The 27269-nt window shown below is 43.7% G+C and overlaps 1 pseudogene; it reads left to right on the top strand.

Moving 5' to 3' along the window:
• Positions 1-280: 280 nt before the first annotated feature.
• Positions 281-25710, top strand: LOC127680305 (glyceraldehyde-3-phosphate dehydrogenase-like; annotated as a pseudogene).
• The last annotated feature ends 1559 nt before the right edge of the window (positions 25711-27269 follow it).

The following is a 27269-nucleotide window of genomic DNA, read 5'->3' as shown; positions in this document are numbered from 1 at the left end:
GATGTAACACATGTATACATAGACATGACATGAAAACATGAGGGGGAAAGAAAGGGACCCTGGTGAAGCAGTGGGGGGCAGGGAGGTGGAGGCTGGGATATGAAGAGCAAGATGCAAATATATATGCATATATATAAAGAAACCAGCTAAATATATGCATATATATAATATATACCAGCTAAACAAAATAACTTTTAATATGGGAAGTATTGGCTCTCTGCTCCACCCTGTTCCAGAGACAGCTGCATCTTCTTGTGCAATGCCTTGTCTTGTAGACACAATGGTGAAGGTCGGTGTGAATAGATTTGTCTGTATTGAGCACCTGGTTACCAGGGCTGCCTTCTGCTCTGCATCTGTCAAAGTAGAGATTGTTGCCACCAATGACCCCATCATTAACCTCAACTTAATGATCTACATGTTCTAGTTTGGCTCTACCCACAGCACAGTCAAGGCTCAGCCTTGTCTTAGTCAGGGTTTCTATTCCTGCACAAACATCATGACCAAGAAGCAAGTTGAGGAAGAAAGGTTTTATTCAGCTTACACTTCTGCATTGCTGTTCATCACAAAAGGAAGTCAGGACTGGAATTCAAGCAGGTCAGGAAGCAGGAGCTGATGCAGAGGCCATGGAGGGATGTTCCTTACTGGCTTGCTTCCCCTGGCTTGCTCAGCCTGCTCTCTTATAGAACCCAAGAACACCAGCCCAAAGGTGGTACCACCCACAAGAGGCCCTCCCCACCTGATCACTAATTGAGAAAATGCCCCACAGATGTATCTCATGGAGGCACTTCCCCCAACTGAAGCTCCTTTCTCTGTGATAACTCCAGCCTGTGTCAAGTTGACACACAAAACCAGCCAGTACACTGAGAATGGGAAGCTTGTCATCAACGGGAAGCCCATTACCATCGTTCAGGAATGAGATCCCACTACTATTAAATGGGGTGATGTTGGTGCTGAGTATGTCGTAGTATCTTCTGGCATCTTCACCACCATGGAGAAGGCTGGGACCCAATTAAAGGGTGGGGCCAGAAGAGTCATCTTCTCCTCCCTTTTTGCTGATACCCCCGTGTTTGTGATGGGTGTGAACCATGGGAAATATGACAACTCATTCAGGATTGTCAACAATGCATCCTGCACCACCAACTGCTCAGCTCCCCTGACCAAGGTCATCTGTTATAACCTTGGCATTGTGGAAGAACTCATGACCACAGTCCATGCTATCATTGCCACTCAGAAGAGTATTGATGACCACACTGGAAAGCTGTGGTGTGATGGCCATGAGACTGCCCAGAACACCATCCCTGCATCCACTGGTGCTGCCAAGGCTGTGAGCAAGGTCACCCCAGAGCTGAATGGGAAGCTCACTGGCATGGCCTTCTGTGTTCCTACCCCCAATGTATCCATTGAGGATCTGACATGGCACCTGAAGAAACCTGCCAAGTGTGATGACGTCAGGAGGGCGGTAAAGCACTGAGAGCCCAGTAAAGGACATCCTGGGCTACACTGAGGACAAGGTTGTCTCCTGTGACTTCAGGAGTAACTCCCACTCCTCCACCTTTGATGCTGGGGTTGGCATTGTTCTCAATGACAACTTTGTAAAGCTCATTTCCTGGTATGACAATGACTATGGCTATAGCAACAGGGTGGTGGACCCCATGGCCTGCATGTCCTCCAAGGAGTTAGAAACCCTGGACCACCTATCCCAGCAAGGACACAGAGAGCAAGAGAGAGGCCCTTGGTTGCTGAGGAGTCCCTGTCCCAACTCAGCCCCCAACACTGAGCATCTCCCTCACAGTTTTCATCCCAGAACCCCATAATAACAGGAGGGACATAGGGAACCCTAATCTCTTGAATACTATCAATAACGTTCTCTGCACCCATTAAAAAAAAAGGGAAATATTATCATTCTATTTTTATGTGTGGAGGTCTATGGCATGTGAGTTAGCTTTCCCCTACTGTAACAAATACCTGATATAATAAACTTAAAAGGAGGGGGGTTGATTTGGCTTGTGCATTTAGAGAGGTTTCATCCCACAGTTGTTGACTTCTGGCTCTGGGGCCTGCAGTGAGCTGGCATATCATCTCAGAAGTGCTGGGCAGGAGAAGATGCTCACCTCCAGCCAGTAAGCAGCAAAAAGCAGACTGGAGACTTTCATCTAGGCCCCACCATTTCAAAATCCCATTAGTTCTCAGCAACACCAGGTGCTGGGAAACAAAGTTTTAAACAAATGGACTTTAAGGAGACATACTTGAAGTGCAGCATGCAGCATTAAAACAGCCTCTGCTATCTTTCACCTTGAGAACTCATCTTCCCAAACTGAAATGAACCTTGAAAGGTTAATTCTCCAGCCTCTCCAAGACCCATCCTTGGCAACTACTTTTCTATTTTTTTATATCTATACTTGACCTCTACTACTCCGTCCTGGTTAGGTTTTGGGTTTCTTGTTTGTTTTGTTATGATGTTGTTCTTTTGTCAACTTGACACAAGCTAGAATCGTTTGAGAAGAAGGCCCACCAGATTGGCCTGCGGCTCATTTTCTTATTAATGATTGCTGTGGAGGGGCCCATTCCACTGTGGGTCATGCGAAGCCTGGGCAGATGGACCTAGAAGGAAGCAGACTGAACACGCCATGGGGAGGGAGCCTGAAAGCAGCACTCCTCATTGGCTCTGATCCAGCTCCTGCCTCCAGGCTCCTGCCTTGAGTTCCTGCTGAAACTGTAAGCTTAAAGTCTTTAACTCCCTGAGTTTCTTTTGGTAAGGGTGTTTGATGGCAGCAATAGAAAGACCAACCAAGGCATACAACATGCAGATGGGTCACATGCAGATGTGTTCTTTATGTCTGGCCCAGTTCACCCAGAATGTTCTCAAGGCTCAGCTAAGCTTTTCAAGTGTCCTTGAAACCTTCCTTGGTAAGGTTACCCTCTGTACCCCTGCCCTAAAGGCTTTCTTTAGTCATTTCTCAATAAGACGCTTGAGCTGTTTCCACTCTGTGAATATTGTGAAAAATACAGGTATATAATTTCCAGGCCTCTGTTTTTACTTAGGTATACACACACAGAGACACACACACACATGCACACACACACACACAATGGGACTTTTAGACCAGTTGTCTAAGATTTTTTTTAATCCCCACTGTTATAGCGGCTTTCCCATTCTACAGCCCCACTAGTGTGCTCAAACATTCCTGTGTCTCTATGTCATTGTCAGTGTCTGTATCGTTGCCTAAAACCCTGTCTTTGTTTACTGTTGTTTTGATAATAGTCATCCTAATGTATACAAACTGATAAGTCTCTGTAATGCCTCATTTTGACATCAGAATGCTGAACTGTGATGTCACAATGCTCCCTTGTGCATTACCTTAATGACTGGTGTGCTGAGCCCCTTTCCTTGTACTTCTTGGTTATTTGTATACTTTCTTCAGAAGAAAACTACTTATGATTTCAACAACTTAACCTTTGGAGTCACTAATCCAAAGTATGATGGCATGGTAAAGATAATTAGAATAGTAGTTAAGTTAGGGTAAACTGGTTGGACAAGAGGAGGGGATAGATTCAAATGAGAAGGAACAGGAGCATACAGAAGAGACTTGTGACCTGCAGACAGGCATCTACCCTGCCCTGCCCCATTCCTCCCCAGGTAGAGAGCTTACAGGTAAGAATTGGGCACTCAAGATAGGTTTGGTGCCTGTGTTCAAGAACAGAAACAACCCATACCCAATTTTCCATAATGCTTGTAAGAGGTAAGGCCATGGGGCAGCACAAATGCAGAGGAGTGTCTAGGAGATGGATGGGAGGGCGGCACACAGGATGCACCTCATCAGAGCAGTAGGAAACGTCAGGATGCACTCTTCCATGTCCAAGAGAAACAATAGTCCTAAAAAGTTGTCTATCCTACAGTGACCTGGATAGATAAATGCAATGGGTGGCCACTGAGGATTTGTAGTCCTAGCCCCAGCCCCAGGGGTCTACGTAACACCCAGGAATGGGAACACAAGCTTGAGGTGACATGAAGGGAAATCCTGCACTGCTAAGATTTGGATCTTGGTAGGTAGATGCTTATACTAAAAGTACACTTGAACAATAAAAGCCTAGTGGATATTTCTTGCGTACTTCAATTTTGAGGTACAAGATTCAAAACTCCTGGAGATCAAACACTGAAGTCATTGCCACAAACTGGAAAAGCAAAATTAGACACCACATTTAAAAAGGAATAAGACCAGACCTCGAGCAAGGTAGCTCATGGGATAGTGAATTAGCTTAAAGGTGAAGACAATTGTCCTCATATCAAAATCACATCTTATTATTATCCCCATTTTACAAACAAGGACACTGCAAACGACAAAGCAAAGATATGATCAAAACCATACAACAAGTCAGAGTAGTACTGCAGCCTTGGCACCGCTGTCAGCGTCTTTCTGACAGCCCTTTGCTGCAGGGCCACCCTGCTCTGTGTGTGTGTGCCTAGTAGCATCCCTGGTTTCAGCCACTAGATTCCAATAGCGTCACCCACTAGTGATGATAAAAAAAAAAATGTCTCCAGATATTGGAAAATGTCTTTTGAAAACCACTCACTTTTCTAGCACCTTGCATCCTTGTTAGGGACCACTGGACAACAACAAGGGTCCAGGGCATCCTGCTTGCTAGTTCAGAGACAGGTCTGTTGTCCCTTCTTCAGTGTCCAGTCCAGCCTGCCATCCTATCAACACTCCTGAAAACCCTTTAAACCTCTGCTTAATTTATTTAATGTGTATGAATGTTTTGTCTGCATATATGCCCATGCACCATGACCACCTGTGGGGCCAAAATGGGCATCAGCTCTCCTGGAACTGGAGTTATAGACCATTGTGAGCCACCATGAGGGTTCTGGGAACGGAAACAATGATCTCTCAAGGGCAACAAGTACCCTTAATCATTAAGCCATCCGTCCAGTCCCCAGCCCTGAAACCACCTTAAGTTAATCAATGGAAGGCCCCTCAGCATCCACCTGTCTTTCCAATGTACATGTGAAAACACTTCAGAGAGTTTCAGTCATCTGTCCAACAACATCAAGCCTATGTGCATGGAAGTAGATAAACCTCCCCAGGTCTCCTGTCTTCAGTTTGGGGGTTTTGTGCACTTTCCATCAATGTCTAGGGGAAACACTGGTTCATAGACGCTCCAGTACTGCCTTGGGAAGAAAGCAGAACCAGTTGACAGTCCTACTTAAGAGCTATTTTTTTAGGCAAAATGAGGAGGAATCAGGATTCAGTTCAATTGAAAATATGTCTGGCATTAATTCATTGTTAATTGACCGGGATGAGTAAGAAGATGGCTATTCCAAGGCCCCTTTAATGGAACTATTAGTGAATTTTCAGGTCAACTAACTCCTGTCACTGTCTGACAAGGGAAATGGCAATCATTTGAGTGTTAGCAAGACTCACTGCTCTCAGAAACAGGAATCAGCCAGCCCCATCTGTCAGGTTCCATGTCCTTAGTCCATGTGTGAGTCCCCAGACCCACTGCTCTCAGAAACAGGCATCAGCTGTCCCATTCTGTGAGGTCCTATGACCCTGGTCCATGTGTGAGGCCCTAGCCTATACCCAGGACCCTTAACTTCACTGAACGGCCCCAGGCTCTTCCAAAATGTACACAAGTCTTGCGGCATCTATGGTCTCCCTCATCGTGTACTTCTGCAGGTGTTCCTTCTCTCCACTGTAGAAACTTGTTCCCAGCCGGCAGAGGCAAGGTGGTCCAAGCCTGAGTGTGCAGTAACAAAGCTTACACCATCAGGTTTTGGAAGTTTTCTTCTTCACCATCATCTGCACCACCTCCCCAACTTGGCTTTTCTGTCTTTCCCAATGCCATCCACTGTTTTCCTCTGTGTTTCTCTCCTTCCTGTGTCTACCAGCTTGGAGACCTGGGAAGCTGGGTGAATGGGAAACCATTTCTCTCTCCATAGTAAATGTTTTATGTTAAAACACCTTCACATGTCACCTCCTCTATAAAACCATGCCTGGTGTTTGTGGAGAGCCAGTCTTTGGTGTCTCTTTTTGTCGCTACGGTCCATTCATACTTCTGTTGTCTAGTATTCAGACCATGCAAGAATTATTTTTTAAGCTTATATTTATTTATTAATTGTGTGTATGTGTGTGTGCAAAGGTGTGTGTACATGCATACCACAATGCACAGTGGATACCAGAGAATAATCAGTAATAGCAGATCCTCTCCTTCCACTGGGTGGGTTCCAGATATTGAACTCAGGTCATCAGACTTGATAAGAAGCACCTTGACCAGCTGAGCTATCTCACCAGTCCTGCGTGGAAATTTATATCCACATCTGACTCACAACTTGACAGGCCTAGGGGAGGCCCAGATTAATAATAAAATATTATCTTTAGGTACAACTATGAGAATGGTTTAGTAGGGATTAACACTTGAACTGGTGGAGTCAGCACACTGTCCTCCATGATGTAAGTGGTCCTCACCCAAGCCTGTGGGGTTCTGAAGAGATCAAACAAGCAGAGGGAAGGAAGCTTTCTCACTGTTTTGCTGCTCTTGGGCACTCATCTTCTCCTACCTTCAAGGAGTCTGTGCTTAGACCAGAACTTGTCTTAATCACTCTAATGGTTCCAAGACTTGGAACTTCAATTGAATTACAACACTTCATTTCCAAGTTCTTCAGCAAGTAGATCATAGAGCTCCTAGGTTTTTAAATCTGTGGGCTAATTCTCATAATAAGCCTTTTATGTATACCCACAACTTCCAACTTCACAATGATTTAATTTCTAATTTTTGACTTTGCATTGGGACAAAAGCTATATGCATTCAGCAGTAACCATATGTGAAATTTAGACTTAGATCTTTTCCTAGGCAGCAAAAGGTAACAAGATGTGTACAGTAGTCTCAGCAGCGATGACCCTGGGGCCCAGCTACAAGCAGGACCATGATGATAAAAAACTGGACTTTATGGTAGATCGTGTTGCTAAATTATCATGTTTGGGGAGTTGGGTATATTAAGTGCATTTGAGACTTAAGACTTTTCTGACTTTAGATCTTTTCAGTTTATTATGGGTTTACTGGACATGACCCCATTTCAGGTCAAGGAGCAATGACATATGCATTATTCCCTACAGTAGCTACTGTAGAGCATCCTTTGGATTATTTCCTGGAAGATCACTACTATGGTTTGAATGAGAAAGGCTCTCCAATAGACTCATGTATTTGAACATGGTGTCCTCAGCTGGTGGCACCTTTGAGAAAGTTGTAGAAGCTTTGGGATATGGAACCTGGCTGTTAGGGGTGTGTCACTGGAGCCAGGTCTTGAGGTTTTGTATCCCAGATCTACTCCCCTTTCATTTTCTGCCTTCTGACTGCAGAGACACTGTGACCAACCAGGTTTGCCACCATGCCTCCCCACCATGCTGGAATTGTTATCTCTTGAAATAATTGCCAAAAGAAACCCTTTCCCTTATACTGCCGCTTCTCAGATGTTTTATCCTGGCAACAAGAAATTTAATTGCCAGAGGTCACACAGGTGGTAGACAGTAGCATTAAAGTTCAAGTTCACATCTGTATCAATTGCTTTTGCATTACTATGGTCCAGCTTAATGGTGGGAAGATTTATTTATTTTGACCCATGGTCTCAGAGAAGTTTAAGTCCATCATTATGTCAAGAAGAGTCTTGAGAGAAAGCCAGGCTGTGGTTGTGGGAGGATTTGATGGAGATGATCACATGGAGATGAATCAGGAAACAAAAAGGGAACCATAGAACCAGGAGTGTAACCTTTAAAGATGTGTCTGAGTGTTCTACTTCTGCCAGGGAGACCCCACTTCATGAGGGTTCTGAATGTCTCCTGAAATAGTTCCACTAACTGGGAACACGCATTTAAAACACAAGTCTCTGAGGAATCTTTAATATTAAAACCTGAGCAATATCTGATTGACTTCAAGAAACAACCTGCAGGCGGCCGCAGCGGCGGCGGCGGCAGCGGCAGCAGTGGCTGCTCCAGCTGAAGGGCCATCAGCAGTGGAACCAAGGCATCACAGGGACCAGTTAGGCCCTGCGCCCATGACCACTGACCTTCGCTGACCAGCCGGGCAGCAAGCAGCTGCAGTTGTGCGGCGCCTTTCCTGCACGGAGGCCACTTCAGAACTCGGCCTCCCACCAGTCAGGAGAGGTGCATCTATCTTGGTTCCGGACTCCGGGGAACGGACAGACTGAGGTACACAAACATAATCCGAGGCCAACACCGCGGTGGTCTGAGCCCGATGGGCGTTGGCCTGCACCCAGGCCCTGGGCGGGTCGGGGGGCCATCGGGGTGCCAACCCAGCCAGGAGGTTTTTTGCCCAGGCCTGCGAGCGCGCCGCCGCCATTTTGTCTGCAGGACAACAGAGAGCTCAGGCGGGCAGACCTGTAACAGGCATAGCCTAAGGCTAACAAAGAGGGGGTCCAGGCCCCAAAAGGCACAGGACTGACCCCAAGAACTGGGCGGCTTGGTGGGCCATCTGTGAGTCAACCCACCCAGGTGATTGTTAGCAAAGCAGACTCTCCTGGCGCTTTCAGGGAGCGCGGGCTCGCACGCCTGCCCGCCATCCTAGTCACCTGGCAGACCCAATTAACAGTCATAGCCCTAGGGGAACTTTGCTCGGACCTTGGCCTCCCAGGCTTTTGCCTGGACTCAGGGACTGGGCGGCCAGGCTAACCTTGTGTGCGACAGCCCGGTTGGCAGATCGGCTGCCCAGCGGAGTGAGCGGAACACAGGGGAGGTCACAGTAGCATACACCGTCGGCACTCCCTGGGGGTGCACACAGGCTCCATCTGGTCCACAGACACAATCTGGGGCAAGGCCTCAGGCAGAAGCCCTTAGCTCTACTCTCTCCGCTTCCGGATCCAGATCAGTCTGGGCGGCATTACATCTCCAAGTCCTGCAAGTGGCTAGCTGGGCTTCCGGGCGGCCAGCTGGGAGAAGTCAGTGTGCTCCAGTGAATCCAGCGGGCCCCAGCGGGAGCCTTCGGGTGCCTGCTTTGGGATCGGAACAGCCTGGGCAGCAGCACACTGTCTACAAGCAGTGCAGGAGGTAAGCTGTGCACCAGAGGCCAACTGGGAAGGGGCAGCTTGCACTGGTGAGTCCAGCACTGACAAGATAAACTAACACCAGTGAGAACTAGATGGCAAAAGGCAAATGCAGGAACGTCACTAACAGAAATCAAGGCAATATGGCAACATCTGAACCCAATTCTCCTCTACCAACATGTCCTGGATACCCCATCACACCAGTAAAACAAGATTTGGATTTAAAATCACTGGTCATGATGCTGGTACAGGAACACATGAAGGACATACATAAAGAAATTCAGGAGAAAATGGACCAAAAGTTAGAAGCCCTTGCAAGGGAAACACAAAAATGATTGAAAGAAATCCAGGAGAATACAAAAGCCAACAAGGAGGAAATGCAAAAAACACTTAAAGAAATACAGGAGAACTTTGGTCAACAGGCTGAGGTCATGAAAGACGAAATACAAAAATCTCTTAAAGAAATACAGGAGAACTTTGGTCAACAGGCTGAGCTCATGAAAGAGGAAACACAAAAATCTCTTAAAGAATTACAGGAAAACACAAACATGCAAGGGAAGGAGCTAAGCAAAACCATCCAGGATCTAAAATCAGAAGTAGAAACAACTAAGAAAACTCAAAGGGAGACAACTTTGGAGATAGAAAGCCTTGGGAAGAAATCAGGGGACAGAGATGCAAATATCAACAACAGAATACAAGAGATAGAAGAAAGAATCTCAGATGCTGAAGATTCCATAGAAACCATGGACTCAACAGTTAAAGAAAATGCAAAATGCAAAAAGCTTGTAACCCAAAATATCCAGGAAATCCAGGACACAATGAGAAGACCAAACCTAAGGATTATAGGCATAGATGAGAGTGAAGATTTACAACTTAAAGGGCCAGCAAATATCTTCAATAAAATTATGGAAGAAAACTTCCCTAACCTAAAGAGAGAGATGCCCATGAATATACAAGAAGCCTACAGAACTCCAAACAGACTGGACCAGAACAGAAATACTTCCCGTCACATAATAATCAAAACACCAAATGTTCTAAACAAAGAAAGAATACTAAAGGCAGTAAGAGAAAAAGGCCAAGTAACATATAAAGGAAGACCTATCAGAATCACAGCAGACTTTTCACCTGAGACTATGAAGGCTAGAAGGTCCTGGGCAGATCTCATGCAGACTCTAAGAGAACACAAATGCCAACCAAAACTACTATATCCAGCAAAACTCTCAATCACCATAGATGGAGAAACTAAAATATTTCATGACAAAACCAAGTTTACCCAATATCTATCCACAAACCCGGCCCTAAAAAGGATAATAGGAGGACAACACCAATACAAGGAGGGAAACTTCACCCTGGAAAAAACAAGATAGTAACCCTTCATCAAACCCAAAAGAAGTTAAGCATTCAAATTTAAAAAATAACGTCAAAAATGATAGGAAGTAACAATCACTATTCCTTAATATCTCTTAACATCAATGGACTTAATGCCCCAATAAAAAGACACAGACTAACTGAATGGATACGTAAACAGGACCCTACATTTTGCTGCTTACAGGAAACACACCTCAGGGTCAAAGACAAACACTACCTTAGAGTAAAAGGCTGGAAGACAATTTTACAAGCAAATGGTCTCAGGAAACAAGCTGGAGTAGCCATTTTAATATCAGATAAAATTGACTTTCAACCCAAAGTCATCAAAAGAGACCCTGAGGGACACTTCTTGCTGGTCAAAGGAAAAATACAAAAAGAAGAACTGTCAATCCTGAACATCTATGCCCCAAATGCAAGGGCACCCTCTTTCGTAAAAGAAACTTTATTAAAACTAAAAGCACACATTGCACCTAACACAATAATTGTGGGTGACTTCAACACTGCACTTTCCTCAATGGACCGATCAGGAAAACAGAAACTAAACAGGGACACAATGAAACTAATTGAAGCTTTGGACCAATTAGAATTAACAGATATATATAGAACATTCTATCCTAAAACAAAAGAATATACCTTTTTCTCAGCACCTCATGGTACCTTCTCCAAAATTGACCATATAATTGGTCACAAGACAGACCTCAACAAATATAAGAAGATCGAACTAATCCCATGCCTCCTATCTGATCACTATGGAGTAAAAGTGGTCTTCAATAGCAACAGAAACAACAGAAAGCCCACATACACGTGGAAACTGAACAATACTCTACTCAATGATACCTTGGTCAAGGAAGAAATAAAGAAAGAAATTAAAGACTTTTTAGAACACAATGAAAATGAAAACACAACATACCCAAATCTATGGGACACAATGAAAGCAGTGCTAAGAGGAAAACTCATAGCCCTGAGTGCCTCCAAAAAGAAAATGGAGAGAGCATACATTACCAGCTTAATGACACACCTGAAAGCCCTGGAACAAAAAGAAGCTATTTCGCCCAGGAGGAGTAGAAGGGAGGAAATCATCAAACTCAGGGCCGAAATCAATCAAGTAGAAACAAAGAGAACCATACAAAAAATCAACAATACCAGGAGCTGGTTCTTTGAGAAAATCAACAAGATAGATAAACCCTTAACCAGACTGACCAAAGGGCACAGAGAAAGTATCCAAATTAACAAACTTAGAAATGAAAAGGGAGATATAACAACGGAAACTGAGGAAATCCAAAAAATCATCAGATCCTACTACAAGAGCCTATACTCAACACAACTGGAGAATCTGGAGGAAATGGACAATTTCCTTGACAGATACCAAATACCAAAATTAACTCAGGACCAACTAGACCATCTAAACAGTCCCATAATGCCTAAAGAAATAGAAGGAGTCATAGAAAGTCTTCCAACCAAAAAAAGCACAGGACCAGATGGCTTCAGTGCAGAATTCTACCAGACCTTCAAAGAAGAGTTAACACCAATACTCTTCAAACTATTCCACAAAATAGAAACAGAAGGAACACTACCCAATTCCTTCTACGAAGCCACAATTACGCTGATACCAAAGCCACACAAAGATCCAACAAAGAAAGAGAACTTCAGACCAATTTCCCTTATGACCATCGATGCAAAAATACTCAATAAAATTCTTGCCAACCGAATCCAAGAACACATCAAAACGATCATCCACCATGATCAAGTAGGCTTTATCCCGGGAATGCAGGGTTGGTTCAATATACGGAAATCCATCAATACAATCCACTACATAAACAGACTCAAAGAACAAAACCACATGGTCATTTCATTGGATGCTGAAAAAGCATTTGACAAAATTCAGCATCCCTTCATGCTTAAAGTCTTGGAGAGAACAGGAATTCAAGGCCCATACCTAAACATAGTAAAAGCAATATACAGCAAACCGGTAGCCAGCATCAAACTAAATGGAGAGAAACTTGAAGCAATCCCACTGAAATCAGGGACCAGACAAGGCTGCCCCCTTTCTCCTTATCTTTTCAATATTGTACTTGAGGTACTAGCTCGGGCAATTCGACAACATAAGGAGGTCAAAGGGATACAAATTGGAAAGGAAGAAGTCAAACTATCATTATTTGCAGACGACATGATCGTCTACCTAAGTGACCCAAAGAACTCCACTAGAGAGCTCCTACAGCTGATAAACAACTTCAGCAAAGTGGCAGGTTATAAAATCAACTCAAGCAAATCAGTGGCCTTCCTATACTCAAAGGATAAGCAGGCTGAGAAAGAAATTAGGGAAATGACCCCCTTCACAATAGCCACAAACAGTATAAAGTATCTTGGGGTGACTCTTACCAAACATGTGAAAGATCTGTATGACAAGAACTTCAAGACTCTGAAGAAGGAAATGGAAGAAGACCTCAATAAATGGGAAAACCTCCCATGCTCATGGATCGGTAGAATCAATATAGTTAAAATGGCCATTTTGCCTAAAGCACTATACAGATTCAATGCAATACCCATCAAAATCCCAACTCAATTCTTCACAGAGTTAGAAAGAGCAATTATCAAATTCATCTGGAACAACAAAAAACCCAGGATAGCTAAAACTATTCTCAGCAACAAAAGGAAATCTGGGGGAATCAGTATCCCTGACCTCAAGCAATACTACAGAGCAATAGTGTTAAAACTGCATGGTATTGGTACAGTGACAGGCAGGAGGATCAATGGAACAGGATTGAAGATCCAGAAATGAACCCACACACCTATGGCCACTTGATCCTCGACAAAGAGGCTGAAAACATCCAATGGAAAAAAGATAGCCTTTTCAACAAATGGTGCTGGTTCAACTGGAGGTCAGCATGCAGAAGAATGCGAATTGATCCATCCTTGTCTCCTTGTACTAAGCTCAAATCCAAATGGATCAAGGACCTCCACATAAAGCCAGACACTCTGAAGCTAATAGAAAAGAAACTGGGGAAGACCCTTGAGGACATCGGCACAGGGAGAAAGTTTCTGAACAGAACACCAATAGCGTATGCTCTAAGAGCAAGAATTGACAAATGGGACCTCATAAAATTACAAAGTTTCTGTAAGGCAAAGGACACCATCAAGAGGACAAATCGGCAACCAACAAATTGGGAAAAGATCTTCACCAATCCTACATCAGATAGAGGGCTAATATCCAATATATATAAAGAACTCAAGAAGTTAGACTCCAGAAAACCAAACAACCCTATTAAAAAATGGGGTACAGAGTTAAACAAAGAATTCTCGCCTGAAGAACTTCGGATGGCGGAGAAGCATCTTAAAAAATGCTCAACTTCATTAGTCATTAGGGAAATGCAAATCAAAACAACCCTAAGATTTCATCTTACACCAGTCAGAATGGCTAAGATTAAAAATTCAGGAGACAGCAGGTGTTGGAGAGGGTGTGGAGAAAGAGGAACACTCCTCCACTGCTGGTGGGGTTGCAAATTGGTACAACCACTCTGGAAATCAGTCTGGCGGTTCCTCCGAAAACTGGGCACCTTACTTCCAGAAGATCCTGCTATACCACTCCTGGGCATATACCCAGAAGACTCCCCACCATGTAATAAGGATACATGTTCTACTATGTTCATAGCAGCCCTATTTGTAATTGCCAGATGCTGGAAAGAACCCAGGTATCCCTCAACAGAAGAGTGGATGCAAAAAATGTGGTATATCTACACAATGGAGTACTATTCAGCCATTAGAAACAATGAATTCATGAAATTCTTAGGCAAATGGATGGAGCTAGAGAATATCATACTAAGTGAGGTAACCCAGACTCAAAAGGTGAATCATGGTATGCACTCACTAATAAGTGGATATTAACCTAGAAAACTGGAATACCCAAAACATAATCCACACATCAAATGAGATACAAGAAGAAAGGAGGAGTGGCCCCTGGTTCTGGAAAGACTCAGTGAAACAGTATTCAGCAAAACCAGAACCGGGAAGTGGGAAGGGGTGGGTGGGAAGACAGGGGAAGAGAAGGGGGTTTGCGGGACTTTCGGGGAGTGGGGGGGCTAGAAAAGGGGAAATCATTTGAAATGTAAATAAATTATATCGAATAAAAAAAATGTTTTGAAAAAAAAAAAAGAAACAACCTGCATCTAACTTTTGTTATTTAATTAATATTCCGCACAAATACCTCAGCTTCCTTCCAATCACGGAAGATTATGTACCTCAGGCACTAAGCTTCTGAGAAATGTCTAGCAACTGAAGTACCTGCAATAGGACCAATGAGATATACAGAGGCTTGGGTGGAAAGCAACAGACTGATGTTGGAGCAGTTATCATCTCCTTGGGAAAACCTTACCATCTTGCTTCTGTTGCAGTGGTTCTCAACAGAACCACTTCCCAACACTGTGACCCTTTAATACAGTTCCTCATGCTGTGGTGCCCCTTAACCATAAAATTATTTTCATTGCTACTTCCTCACTGTAGTTTTGCTACTGATATGAATCATAATGTAAATACCCGTGTTTTCTAATGGTTTTAGGTGACCCCTATGAAAGGGTCATTCAACCCCCCGAAGGAGTTGTGACACACAGGCTGAGAACCACTGCTTTAGAAAGTGATTGCCAAGCTATTAGAAAGGCCTGTTTTTGTTTCTTTGAATCTTTTAAGTCTATGAGCTCTTTTTGTAGGGTTACTCTATTAAAGACTCTGAACATGGCAAGAGAATGACATGAACAACCAGGAACTATTGGAGGAGGAGGAAGGGAAGGAAAAGGAGGAGAAGGAAGAGGTGCAGGAGGAAGAAGAAGAAAAAGAAGGAGGAGGAGGACCTGGAACACCAGCAAAAACACCCACGTGTTCCCATTCTTTTCAACACAGAACCATGTGTTCAGCAGCTGGTACACGGAGGACAGAAGCAACAGTATCACAACAGTGATAGACCTTTTATGCGCCTGAAGCTACCACAACAGGAAAACCTAAGGTAAATGGCTTGCAAGCCCCACGTAAGTTGTGCTGTGGCTGTGCCTTTCTTGTGTGTCTTGCATACGGCGCCCATAACACAGCCTACAAGATGGAAATCCAGCAAAATCTCTTTCTTTCACTTTTCTGGGGAATTAGTTTGGGGAAATATTGCAGATGGTAGATCCATGTAAATGGAGAGGAATTTGTAAATGACTTTGCATTGCAGTCGCCTTAATGATCACCAAGCATGGTACCTGCACAGAATAAAGTGGCTATTGCGGTCTCTGCTTTGCGATAATGCCATTCAACTGTATAATGCCTTGTGAACATGATTACCGCAGCACTGGCATGTCTCTTCCAGGTTTAAGGACATCTGTCCAATGGCTGAACTTTACAGTGTCTAATTCTAAGGTGCAAATACGCAGAAGCTCATTTACGGCTCACGCTTACTCTGTAATTTCCCTAACTTTCATCTGCAGTCAGGCTAACATGTTGACCTCGTCTACCTAGCCCTTTGCTCATTTCAATTAGTTTAGAAATTGATGAAAAGATGGGTGCTGTTACCTTCAAACACCAGGGAGGAAATCTAATGGCAAAGTCTGGAAAGCCCTGGTAGACTTGCTAGCATGGCAAATGACAGCTATTGTTAACCCACAGTGATTTGGAATGTATTGGACCTGAAAGAGAACCCATAAGTACAGACAAGCCAGAGGCTCCAGGATGCCATAGAAACTTTGGTGGGAGCTAGCATTACCTCCATGAGCTGGAATCAGCCAACAAGAGCCACAGGAATTACTTGTGGGGATCAGTGGGACATTGGCTTTGAGGAGACAGTACAAGCAGAGAAGCATTCCACCCAGCTCCAGGCAGCTCCCTACATTGCTATTTCTGATTGTCCTCTCTGCATGGCACTCTACAACACACTAAGACCAAGGCTCTGTTCCTAATTAAACTGGGTGTCAGCATTCTGGAAAGGTCCCTAGGTGAAGCGAGCCTGCATCGAGGCAGAGAACCACTGCCTCAAATAAAAGTCAGAACTAGCTGTGAGCCTTCTGCCCCATTTCTGGAACTAGATTTCTTTGTTCAGAGCACAGCATCGCTACTCACTATCTCCTCAGCACAGGAAAGACAGCGAGACTCATGGGAATCATCAGTCTTGTAGGGAAAGCTAGGATCAGAACTGTGCCTGCTTCCTAGAGTGGATTTGACAAGAGATGAGTTAAACTGTAGAAGGCACTCATGCCCTTCATGTGTGAAGTCTGGCTGTTAGCTGTGTCTGTGGCATTTTGCCCAAGATCACAACAGAAAGGGCTGTTTTTTCAGGCTACAACTAGTAGAGACTTACTCTGAGCTTTAGGGATTAGCTAACCTTTCCATCTTTAAGATTCAGGCGTTTGAGAAACTACTGCTTCATCCATGTGTGCTTGGCTAGAGAGCCTCGAGGTCCCGTAGATGCTGGTCTTTATTTAATTACTTAGCCTAAATGGAGTTGCTTTGGGAGTAGGCATTGCCAAGTGACAGAACACATGATGAGTGCATTAAAACGGTCTCTGGAGCTGGAGAGATGGCTCAGTGATTAAGAGTACTTACTGCTCTTCCAAAGGTCCTGAGTTCAAATCCCAGCAACCACATGGTAGCTCACAACCATCTGTAATGAGATCTGATGCTCTTTTCTGGGGTATCTGAAGACTGCTACTGTGTACTTACATATAATAAATAAATAAATCTTTAAAAACAAACTGTCTCTAGGAGGTTCTCAGATAGGATTAAAAGAAAGGCATGCACCCACCCGATTCTTCTCTGCCATCTATACCTCTTAGTGTTAATTTTGAGTTGGGTGTTATTGCCTCTCACACACTTAAAATCAGCCCTAAGTTTAGAAAGCAGAGAGTTTGAAAGAGTTGTTATTTTTGTTCTTCATCCAGATATTGCTATTTAAAAAGATTTTAATACTGTTATCAATGATATTATTTGTATGTATATTCAGAAATGTACATCACATAAAATGGCAGAAAGAACCTCCCTGAGCCTCTGATCAGAAGCCATTTATTTCTAGGACAGCATTGCCAGCAAGAAGGGCACTTCATTCTCTGGATTCCTATGCACTCATAGAATTCCAGCTAACCCATGAGTGAAAAAAGATGCCAAAGCAGTCACTGTTAGCTGAGTCACTCTTTTAGCAAGATTTTACTACCAAGAAGAAAAGGAAAATCAATATTCCTTTGTCTAGGTAGGAAAAGTGCTAAAGCTATGTAGGTCATTAAAGAGCAACGGCTACAAATAAAAACCAATCTCTCCCATCATTAGCAGTAAAGTTGCCGTTGAGTTTTATATCTCTCATCGGGAGCTGCTCATAAATTTTCAAATACAGCAAACATGGAAAGTGAGGTTCCTCCCCAGTCCTAAACACAGAAAGTGGAGAATGTCCAGATTGGAAAATACAGTAAAATTTCTAATAGCCTGTTTTGTCATTAAGTTATGAGAAAATGCTTCTTCAACTAACAACAGATGACAACAGTAATGATTGTGGCGATGCATCAGTATCTGGGAGTGAATGGTTTGAACCGGCGAATCTCTGACTTCAGATTGGAATCCTACTTATCACACAGTATACAACCAAGTGGGTGAGTGTGCCCACCCTTCTCATTTTTCCCTTCCCTATTCTTTTTCAAATGTTGATTGAGTCATTTGTGATGAATAGATCCTAGGAACACCTGAGAATCAAGGCAGTATCCTCCTGCTTGACACCCCCATGAGCTGGCCCTTGCTTTTAGGGTGATTTCAATCCCATCAGTTCCCCCTCACTCTCATGTAGCATAGCAGAGTCCCCCAGCCCTCTAATCACCTACATCTGGGTCGTTCATTTCAACTTCTACAAACCCTAAATCCCCTTTCCCTCAGATCCAAGATGCTCCCTATACCCAACCTCCTTCCAACCCCACAGCCTGAAAACATACCCAGCTCCACCCTACCCCACATTAAGGTTGAAGATTAAGTTAAAGAGAAGCTTTCTCTGGTCCAAGCAGTATGGCTTGTTTGTCTTGTCAGGTGCTTGAGGGACGCTCTTCACAATTCAGTTAACTGTGCAGTTATTATTGTTAGGACTCAAATTGTCCTTTGAGTCCTAAAGTCAATAAAAACGGGGATTGATTCAAGGTTCACTCACAGAACTCACACCACATTTAGTGGCAGGGCCCAGCTCGAGGAAGGCATGTGAATGGGAGACTAAGGGTGGCAGCTGGGAAACTTCCTCCAATGTTATCACGTTGCCTCCCATAAAGAAAGAGAGCGATGGTTACATGCATACACGTAAGTTTCTTTATTTTCCAAACCAGCTATATTTTATCCTGTGCCACATGAGGCCAAGAAGCTGAATGTAGGGTCATAAAAAAGTTGGGCACAGTGAAAGGTTTCTACATGCAGTAACCAAACATTAATTCCAAATCAAACACTTAAAGAATTTCAGGTGTTGTGACAGCGATTGCTTGTGTCTTTTTGCACAACACCATGACAGCCTTGCTTCTGAATGTAGCACATGCACTTTGCCCTGTGCATACCACCAGCCCATGCCAACAATTGTAGCCTGGAACCTTAACACAGCCAGGCTGTTGTGCTCTGTAAACAGCCGGGATTCTACTGCATACATAGAGTATTCTGTTCTCACAGGAAACACTAACGTTTAATCATAGGAAAGACTTTGGGTATTTTAACACTGCTTTCCATCAGCGGGCAAGCATCAGTTGTGAGTCTTTGAACTGTGTTATGTCAGAATGCTTGATTTTAAAAATTGCTGCTTGAGTTACCAACTCGAGCTGTGTTTTCGACATCATTGCATTTTGGCTTAGGATTAAGGCAGAATTTTAAATAACTTCAGAAATGACCTAAACACATCTCGACACGTTGGGCTACTTGAGTATGCAAAGTGGCACTCTCAGCTTTGGTGACTCACCTTGGTCAACAGGGAAAATGCTGAAGATGGACGTATACGTTACGCCCATGTCCCAGCGTAGCAAATACTCACTGCAGATCAAACTTTGTACACAAAATAAATATCAGTCTGCAAGTTTGCTTTTTCTCTTTAATAAATGATAAAATTGTATATGGACCAAAGAACCATTTTAAATATATTTCTTTACTAAGGGTAAATGTTTGATTTGCATATCTTGTTTATATATCTACACACTCAGGGTGTTATAAAAATTTCTTGAGTGAAAAGTGACTGTAATTGGAAGAAGTTTAAAGTACCAGCAGTTTTAGGTTCAGATCAAAACTTGAGTAAAAAGTAGAATTCTTTTTTTTTTTATTCAATATAGTTTTTATTTACATTTCAAATGATTTCCCCTTTCCTGGCTCCCCAAAAGTTCCATAAGCCCTCTTCCCTCCCCCTGTTCCCCCATCCACCCCTTCCCACTTCCCTGTTCTGGTATTTCCCTATACTGCTGCACTGAGCCTTTCCAGAACCAGGGGCCACTTCTCCGTTCTTGTTGGACAACATTTGATATGTGGATTATGTCTTTGGTATTCCAAGATTCTAGGCTAATATCCGCTTATCAGTGAGTGCATACCATGATTGATCTTTTGAGACTGGGTCACCTCACTTAGTATGATGTTCTCCAGCTCCATTCATTTGTCTAAGAATTTCACTAATTCATTGTTTCTAATGGCTGAATAGTACTCCAATGTGTATATATACCACATTTTTTTTTATCCATTCCTCCATTGAGGGACACCTGGGTTCTTTCCAGCTTCTGGTTATTATAAATAGAGCTGCTATGAACATAGTGGAGCATGTGTCCTTATTACATGCTGGGGAATCCTCTGGGTATATGCCCAGGAGTGGTATAGCAGGGTCCTCCGGAAGTGATGAACCCAGTTTTCTGAAGAACCGCCAGACTGATTTCCAGAGTGGTTGTATCAATTTGTAACTCCACCAGCAGTAGAGGAGTGTTCCTCTTTCTCCACATCCTCGCCAGCACCTGTTTTCTCCTGAGTTTTTGATCTTGGCCATTCTGACTGGTGTGAGGTGAAATTTCAGGGTTGTTTTTATTTGCATTTCCCTAATGACTAATGATATTGAACATTTTAAAAGATGCTTCTCAGCCATCCGAAGTTCTTCAGGTGAAAATTCTTTGTGTAGCTCTGTACTCCATTTTTAGTATGGTTATTTGGTTTTCTGGGATCTAACTTCTTGAGTTCTTTGTATATATTGGATATTAGCCCTCTGTCAGATGTAGGGTTGATGAAGAGTTTATCCCAATTTGTTGGTTGCCGATTTGTCCTTCTGATGGTTTTCTTTGCCTTACAGAAACTAATTTTATGAGGTCCCATTTGTCAATTCTTGATCTTAAAGCATAAGTTATTGGTGTTTTGTTCACGAACTTTTCCCCTGTGCCCATGTCCTCAAGGGTCTTTCCCAGTTTCTTTTCTATTAGTTTCAGTGTGTCTGGTTTTATGTGGAGGTCCTTGATCCACTTGGAGTTGAGCTTAGTACAAGAAGACAAGGATGGATCAATTCATATTCTTCTGCATGCCAACCTCCAGTTGAACCTATATTCTTTGTACACACACACACATACACACACACACATACACACATACACACATACACACACATACACCCTCCCCTAACAGTGTCTTATACAACACACACACATTCCCCTAATAATATTGTATATCACACACAGAGACACACACACACACAAACTCCCCTAACAATATCTCATATAACACACACATATACACACATACTCCTCTAACAGCATTTTATGACACACAGAGAGACACAAACATACATAAACTGCCCTAACACACACTCCCCTGACATATACACTCCCCTAACAGTATCTCCTATCACATATATACTCATACACAATACACAAACACACACACTCCCCTAACCGTATTTCATAACACACACACACACTCCCCTCTCAGTATCATCTCCACAGATGTTCACATGAGGGCTTGCTTCTGTGCTATGCGTTTTGTATGTTTTGGTAAACGTAAGTATCTGCTATTCTACCATACAGAGCATTGCTGCTGCCCCGGTCTTGTGGCCTGGATCCTTTCCTCTCACCCACTTCTGGAAACTGTTGATCTGCACACGCTTGCCTTTTGCCCAGGGTTCCTATCAGGCATTCAGCCTTAGCGTCGGCTTCTTTCAGTTTTCACATGCGTTTCCAGCTCCTCTCAGCCTTTTCATAGCTTTGTAGAGGAGAAAAATGAAGACCGTTCTCTGACCCACATAAAGGTGCTAGCCAACATTCTGTACTGGAAGACAAGTTAGCAAGAGAAAACCCTAACTAATTTACTTAAGCAATGTTTTACGTAGTGTTACGGGTTTTGGAAGTGGCGCCCCAAAGGCTCAGAGAGAGCTGGGAGTTTTCTGGGTACGTCTGGTGAAGAATGGGAAGTCACCCGGAAGTACTATTGTACAGAAATGGGGAGGACCTAAGAATAACAAAGTAAGAAAACTTCCAAAAGCTTGATTATTCAGATTCCTCTTGGCCTCCCTAGGTAACACCCCTGTCAGATGACTCCAGGAGAGCAGAGAGGGCAGGGGCCTCCTCAGGTCTTCTTATTTCCCTTCACCTTGAAATGATCGTTACGGCAAGGTACTATATTTTGAAGTCTTGTGTTCTGAGCCTTAATGGCTCTTCCCTTTATGTCTGCTTGTCTGAGTTACCACCATCCACTTGTCCATTTACACTGATGGGCACCGTGGTTGTTCCCACATTCCAGCCACTAGGAACGTCGTGTGCGGCTTTTATTTGGGTGTGAGTTCTGACAACATCCAAGTAGATGGACCGCAGGGTCGTAGCTGAAGAGGATGCTCACCCTTCTTAGAAGCCACCGAGCTGTCTTTCAAAGCAGCATTCCTATCAACAGCAAGGGAGAGCTCTTGGGTCCCCACTCCTGAGAGTGGAGTTCAGTCTTCAGATTTCGGTTGTTTCAGCAGGTGTCTGACCCTCCCTCCTTACTACAGAGACTTTCGAGAAGCCACCTGCCCGCCCGCCCGCCCGCCTGCCTGCCCGCCCGCAGGTGGCTGGGCGATGTTAGGTTTTGCATGTGCTAACCACCCTACCTGCCATCTAGGTATGTTCTTCACTAAGCCGTCTGTTCAGCTTTTTGGCCTCTTCAAAACTGAGCTGCTCATCTTCCTGTTGTGTTAGAAGGGTTCTGAGTATGTTTTAGAAACAGCCTTTGTCAGATGTCTTTTGCAAATACCTCCATTCCTTGTGACTTGCAAGATTCCCCAGGACTTCAAGATCTTAAGCCTTTCTGGGTTTTTACCATCTCGTGTGGATTTTAGTCCAGAGCCAGGGAAAGTCTTCAGAGCCTTTTGTTTTTTCCCACATTTTGTGTCTGAATTCACTTCACAAGTTGTCAAGTCACAGGAAGCCCTTTCTTCTTTTTCTTTTCTTTTCTTTTCTTTTCCTTTCCTTTCTTTTCTTTTCTTTTGTTTTCTTCTCTCTCTCTCTCTCTCTCTCTTGCTCTTTCTTTCTTTCTTTCTTTCTTTCTTTCTTTCTTTCTTTCTTTCTTTTTGGATTTTATATCCAAAAGACCAAACTGGAAGCTGTTATTTTGTGCCAACAACACCTAAAGACAAGTTTTCCCCAATTCCTGAGACTATAGATCAGCAGCAGCTTGCCTGCACGTACAGCATTTAAACTGAATTGCAGCTTCACTTTTACCTTAGCAATGAAATAAAATTATAGAGCCACAAAATAAAGCCCGCTGAAGGGGCACAAAAGACTGTGGGCATGCTGCCCCTTAAGAAAAAAAGCAATTGATTAGGAAAATGTCGCAACTATCGAGACATCAGTACATGGTGCCTAAGGTCTTTGTCAACAGCTCCACTGAGAATGAGTAGTGAACTCCCAGCAGGTGTGACTTTGAAAATGTTTACCTCTGAGTGCAGACTTGGTATTATGGTTTTAAGAAGTTTTACAGTGTATATTAATTATATATAAGAAGTCTTATTGTGACACTTTCATATATATGAATATATATGAATATATGTGTCTCATGTTGGTGACACAATGATTTTCATTAGGATTACTTACAAGAGTGTGATGGTTTGTATATGTTTGACCCAGGGAGTGGCACTATTAGGAGGTGTGGCTTTGTTGGAGTGGGTGTGTCCTTTAAGACCCTCACCCTAGCTGCCTGGAAGCCAGTCTTCTCCTAGTGGCCTTCAGATGAAGATGTAGAACTCTCAGCTCCTCCTGTACCATGCCTGCCTGGATGCTGCCATGCTCCTGCCTTGATGATAATGGTCTGAACTTCTGAACCTGTAAGCCAGCCCCAATTAAACGGTGTCCTTATAAGAGCTGCCTTGGTCACAGGGTCTGTTCACAGCAGTAAAACTCTAAGACAAAAAGTATAGGTAAGATGTTATGCCTATATTGCTGAAGATGTGCTCCCCACTACACACACACACCTGTGGTAACTGCCTAGAGGGCCCCAGAGACGAGGGGGGCCTCGAGCCCTCTTTTGACTCTTGACTAGTTCTAGCCTGATAGCCTTCACCTCCATTTTGAAATCTTGGTGTTGTTTTATTGTATATTTTCAAATTTGACCCACAGATTATCATTAGATTCTTAATTAGTGGTCTATTGCTTTCCCATCTGCACCGTTTCAAAGGGAAACATGGGGAGATAGATGTGTTCTCTGCAGGCAAAGCGTTCTTGTGCTTCTATTTCCTTTTCTGTAAAATGGGAAATTTCCTCAGGGGTTTGGGACATGAGCAAGATAATGCAGGCCTGGGGTGTGAGCACTGAGAACTGACAGTGCTTTTAAGACAGGATGGTGACAGGGGAGACTCTGAGTTCATCGTTTGAATAGTGTACTGGGACCTAACTGCACTAACTCAGGGTCTTCGTGATGCCAAAGCTGTAACGTGCTGGGCTACTGGGCTGAGGAGGACTTAGGTGTTCCTGACGTGGTCCAAGGATGCTTGTGTAGGTGAACCACCTTTACAAGGAAACTAACTTCTCAGTCCAGTAGCACAGATGACAGGAGTGCTCGTTGGGTTGGTAGAACTGAGTACCTGACATTATAACTAAGTTAAAGAGTCTGGGTGTCTTGAGCTTCAGCATTCCTGTGACTCTTTCTTACTAGTTTTTTTTGTTTGTTTGTTTGTTTGTTTTTTTTTGTTGTTTTTTTTTTTTTTTTTAACCAATGACATTGGTAATAGATGCTCACTATAGAGACTTTGAAAAAACAGCACAGGAAAAAAAAACTAATATAGTCCAAATTTCACTACCCAAAGATAAAGGTGATTTTGTTTGTAGATGTAAATATGGAGAAAGTGCAGAGAGGAAGACAGAGGGGGAGAAAGCACCCCTTTTTAATTCTTTGACTCACCCATAGGCTTGCATTTTATTTATATGTACAGGGAGATTCTAACTGGGAGATGTGGAACTGGTTTTCGAAGGAAAGAGACTTTGTGGTTCAGAGTCAATAAAAAGGAATTTTCAGTTGTTGGGATAGGTTTTGTAGGACAGACCAGGATGCCAGTATATTTTTTGTTACAAAATGCAAACGAGTTCTTCAGTGCCCATGAGGACCTTGCTAGTAGGAGCAGTTTTAAGGCATACTTCAGGAGTACCACAAAGGTTCACTGTTCCTTTGCAGTCTAAGTTCATTGGACATATTTTCTTTATTAACGCTTGTTTCTTTGTTATGTGTTTGTCAAGTCCTCAAACATATAAGACAATCTCTTCAAAAGGTGACATTCATGAAGGAAACAAACTTCAAGGTAGATCTGGGTGACAGAAGCAAAGGGAAGAGCAGTGGGGCGGGGCCAGTCGAAAGATCAGGGCCCAGGTACAGAATCAGCAAGGTAATAGTGTGCGTGACTGTGAGAGCAGAAGACAAACATTTCAGGTTGTCATCACTGAGGTGACAGCGCTATCACATCTTCTTCATCCTCCGGATTTTAGTTGTTGGTACCTGGAGGCGTGGCATCTGAGGCTCGGCATATGCAAATATATGTCAAAGGTCACACACAGTAAAGCCAGATTAGTCTTTGCATCTTCAAAGCTTGTGCCCCTAGGGATCACAGATCTCAATTCCGCTGGAGGAGGCAGACAGAGGGCTGAGAGGAGTTTGTACCATACCACAGGTTTCTGGAATTCCTCACTTAGGAGCTGAACACCACGACCGAGTGCGAAGAGGAAGACCCAGCGACTGAGAGGAAGACCCAGCGACTGAGAGGAAGACCCAGCGACGGCAAACTTTTGAGTCCCCACAGTCCAGCCGAGTTATCGCTTGCCTGCCTGGCTTTTCGTTTTAAGTGTTACAACTCTTAAGGTTTTTTGCCAGCTGTATATTACATTGAGAGAGAGACAGAGACAGAGATAGACAGAGAGACAGAGACAGACAGACAGACAGACAGACAGACAGACAGGCAGACAGGCAGATTTAGAATACACCAGAGGATATGGAGACCAAGAGATGGAGAAAACACCGACATTAGAATCAAAACTAACAACAGCGAGAAACCCGTAGCGACCGGAGCAGGAGGCGGCGTGGGCTCTGCCGAGCTCATGGAAACTGCACAGACCCCCGAATTGCTCCAGCACGCGCTTAGGCCTGCAAACTCAAACCCAGAGAGAGTCCCGGGGAACAACTGAGCCATCCGTTTAGCATAACTTATTTTAAGTCCTGGCTTGGAGCCAGGCCAGTACTCTGCACTCACGGAGTGTACTCACAGAGCGGCACAACCGCTCTGCATCCGGGATACCAAAGCAACTGTTAATGGAGTAATTAAGAGCCTTGGGGGTGATTTATACCTTTTGTTACGGTTCCACTTGAAGTTACCAAAGACAACAATTATTAGTAACACAGGTGATCCCTAACCCACTCAGGAAAGGCTGGGAAATCAGCTGCAGCTCCTGTTTCCCCAGTCTGAAGCATGCAGAACCACGGGGATCTACCATTGCAAGGGCGAGGACTCCATAAATACCCAAACGGCTCAGCCTAGGAATTCTTCATCGTCTTCAGTGAAGATAAAACACTGACAAAGCTCTGGGGGAGCAGAGGATGACCACCCTTCAGCTGATTTCCCTGAGAAACCCTTAAATTGTTCTGGTTAAATTTGCAAAGGACAGTTTGAAAGCCTGTTTCCATCAGCATTAGGAAGTCGTTCTTTGGTACGTCACCAACGAAGGACAATTGACAGAGAAGAACCCAAGACCCTAGCTGCATCCAGAAGAGTCAAATGCAGGACAGAAAGGCGGAGCGGAAGGGAAAGTCGACTATGTGTGAGAAAGAAGGGCTCAGAGTGTGTTCACCAGGCCAGCCCTCTCTGATTCCCCATCCAGGCCCACACCTACCTGCACGCCTGCCTCTGGGCTTCCTGTAAAATCTCTCTCATCTCTCCCCAGTTGAGACAGCAGCTTCTTCCTAACTGGCCACCATAGTGGTCCTACTGAGTTCTGCCCCAGCTGGGTGAATACTGTTCCAGAATCCCCAACTAAGAGGTGTAATGTCCATACCATATAACCCATACATTTAATGGCCTTAAGTGTGTTAACAGGATCTTATGACCATCTTCTAACTATCAAAGCCTGATTTCAGAATGTTTTCATCACTCCCAAATGGACGCCCTATCCCTTGTGGATTTGGTTTGTCTAGACTTTTCATATAAATGGAAGCTCATATTCCACAGCCTCATTCACTTACCATGACGTTGAAGGCTAACTCATTGTAGTAATCAATAGTTCATTGTATGGATGCATCGCATTTCATTATTCCTACACCTGGTATTGTACGAACCAACGAGAACATGATTTTCCCTCTTGGGTATTTATCTAGAATTGCTGAGCAAAACAACAGCACTATGTGTAAATCTCAGAGTCATCAGACC

The sequence above is a fragment of the Apodemus sylvaticus genome, chromosome 3, assembly GCF_947179515.1.
Source record: "Apodemus sylvaticus chromosome 3, mApoSyl1.1, whole genome shotgun sequence".
In the NCBI taxonomy this organism is placed as follows: Eukaryota; Metazoa; Chordata; class Mammalia; order Rodentia; family Muridae; genus Apodemus; species Apodemus sylvaticus.
The sequence above is the reverse complement of the archived record's forward strand: the minus strand, read 5'-3'. Positions and strand labels throughout refer to the sequence as shown.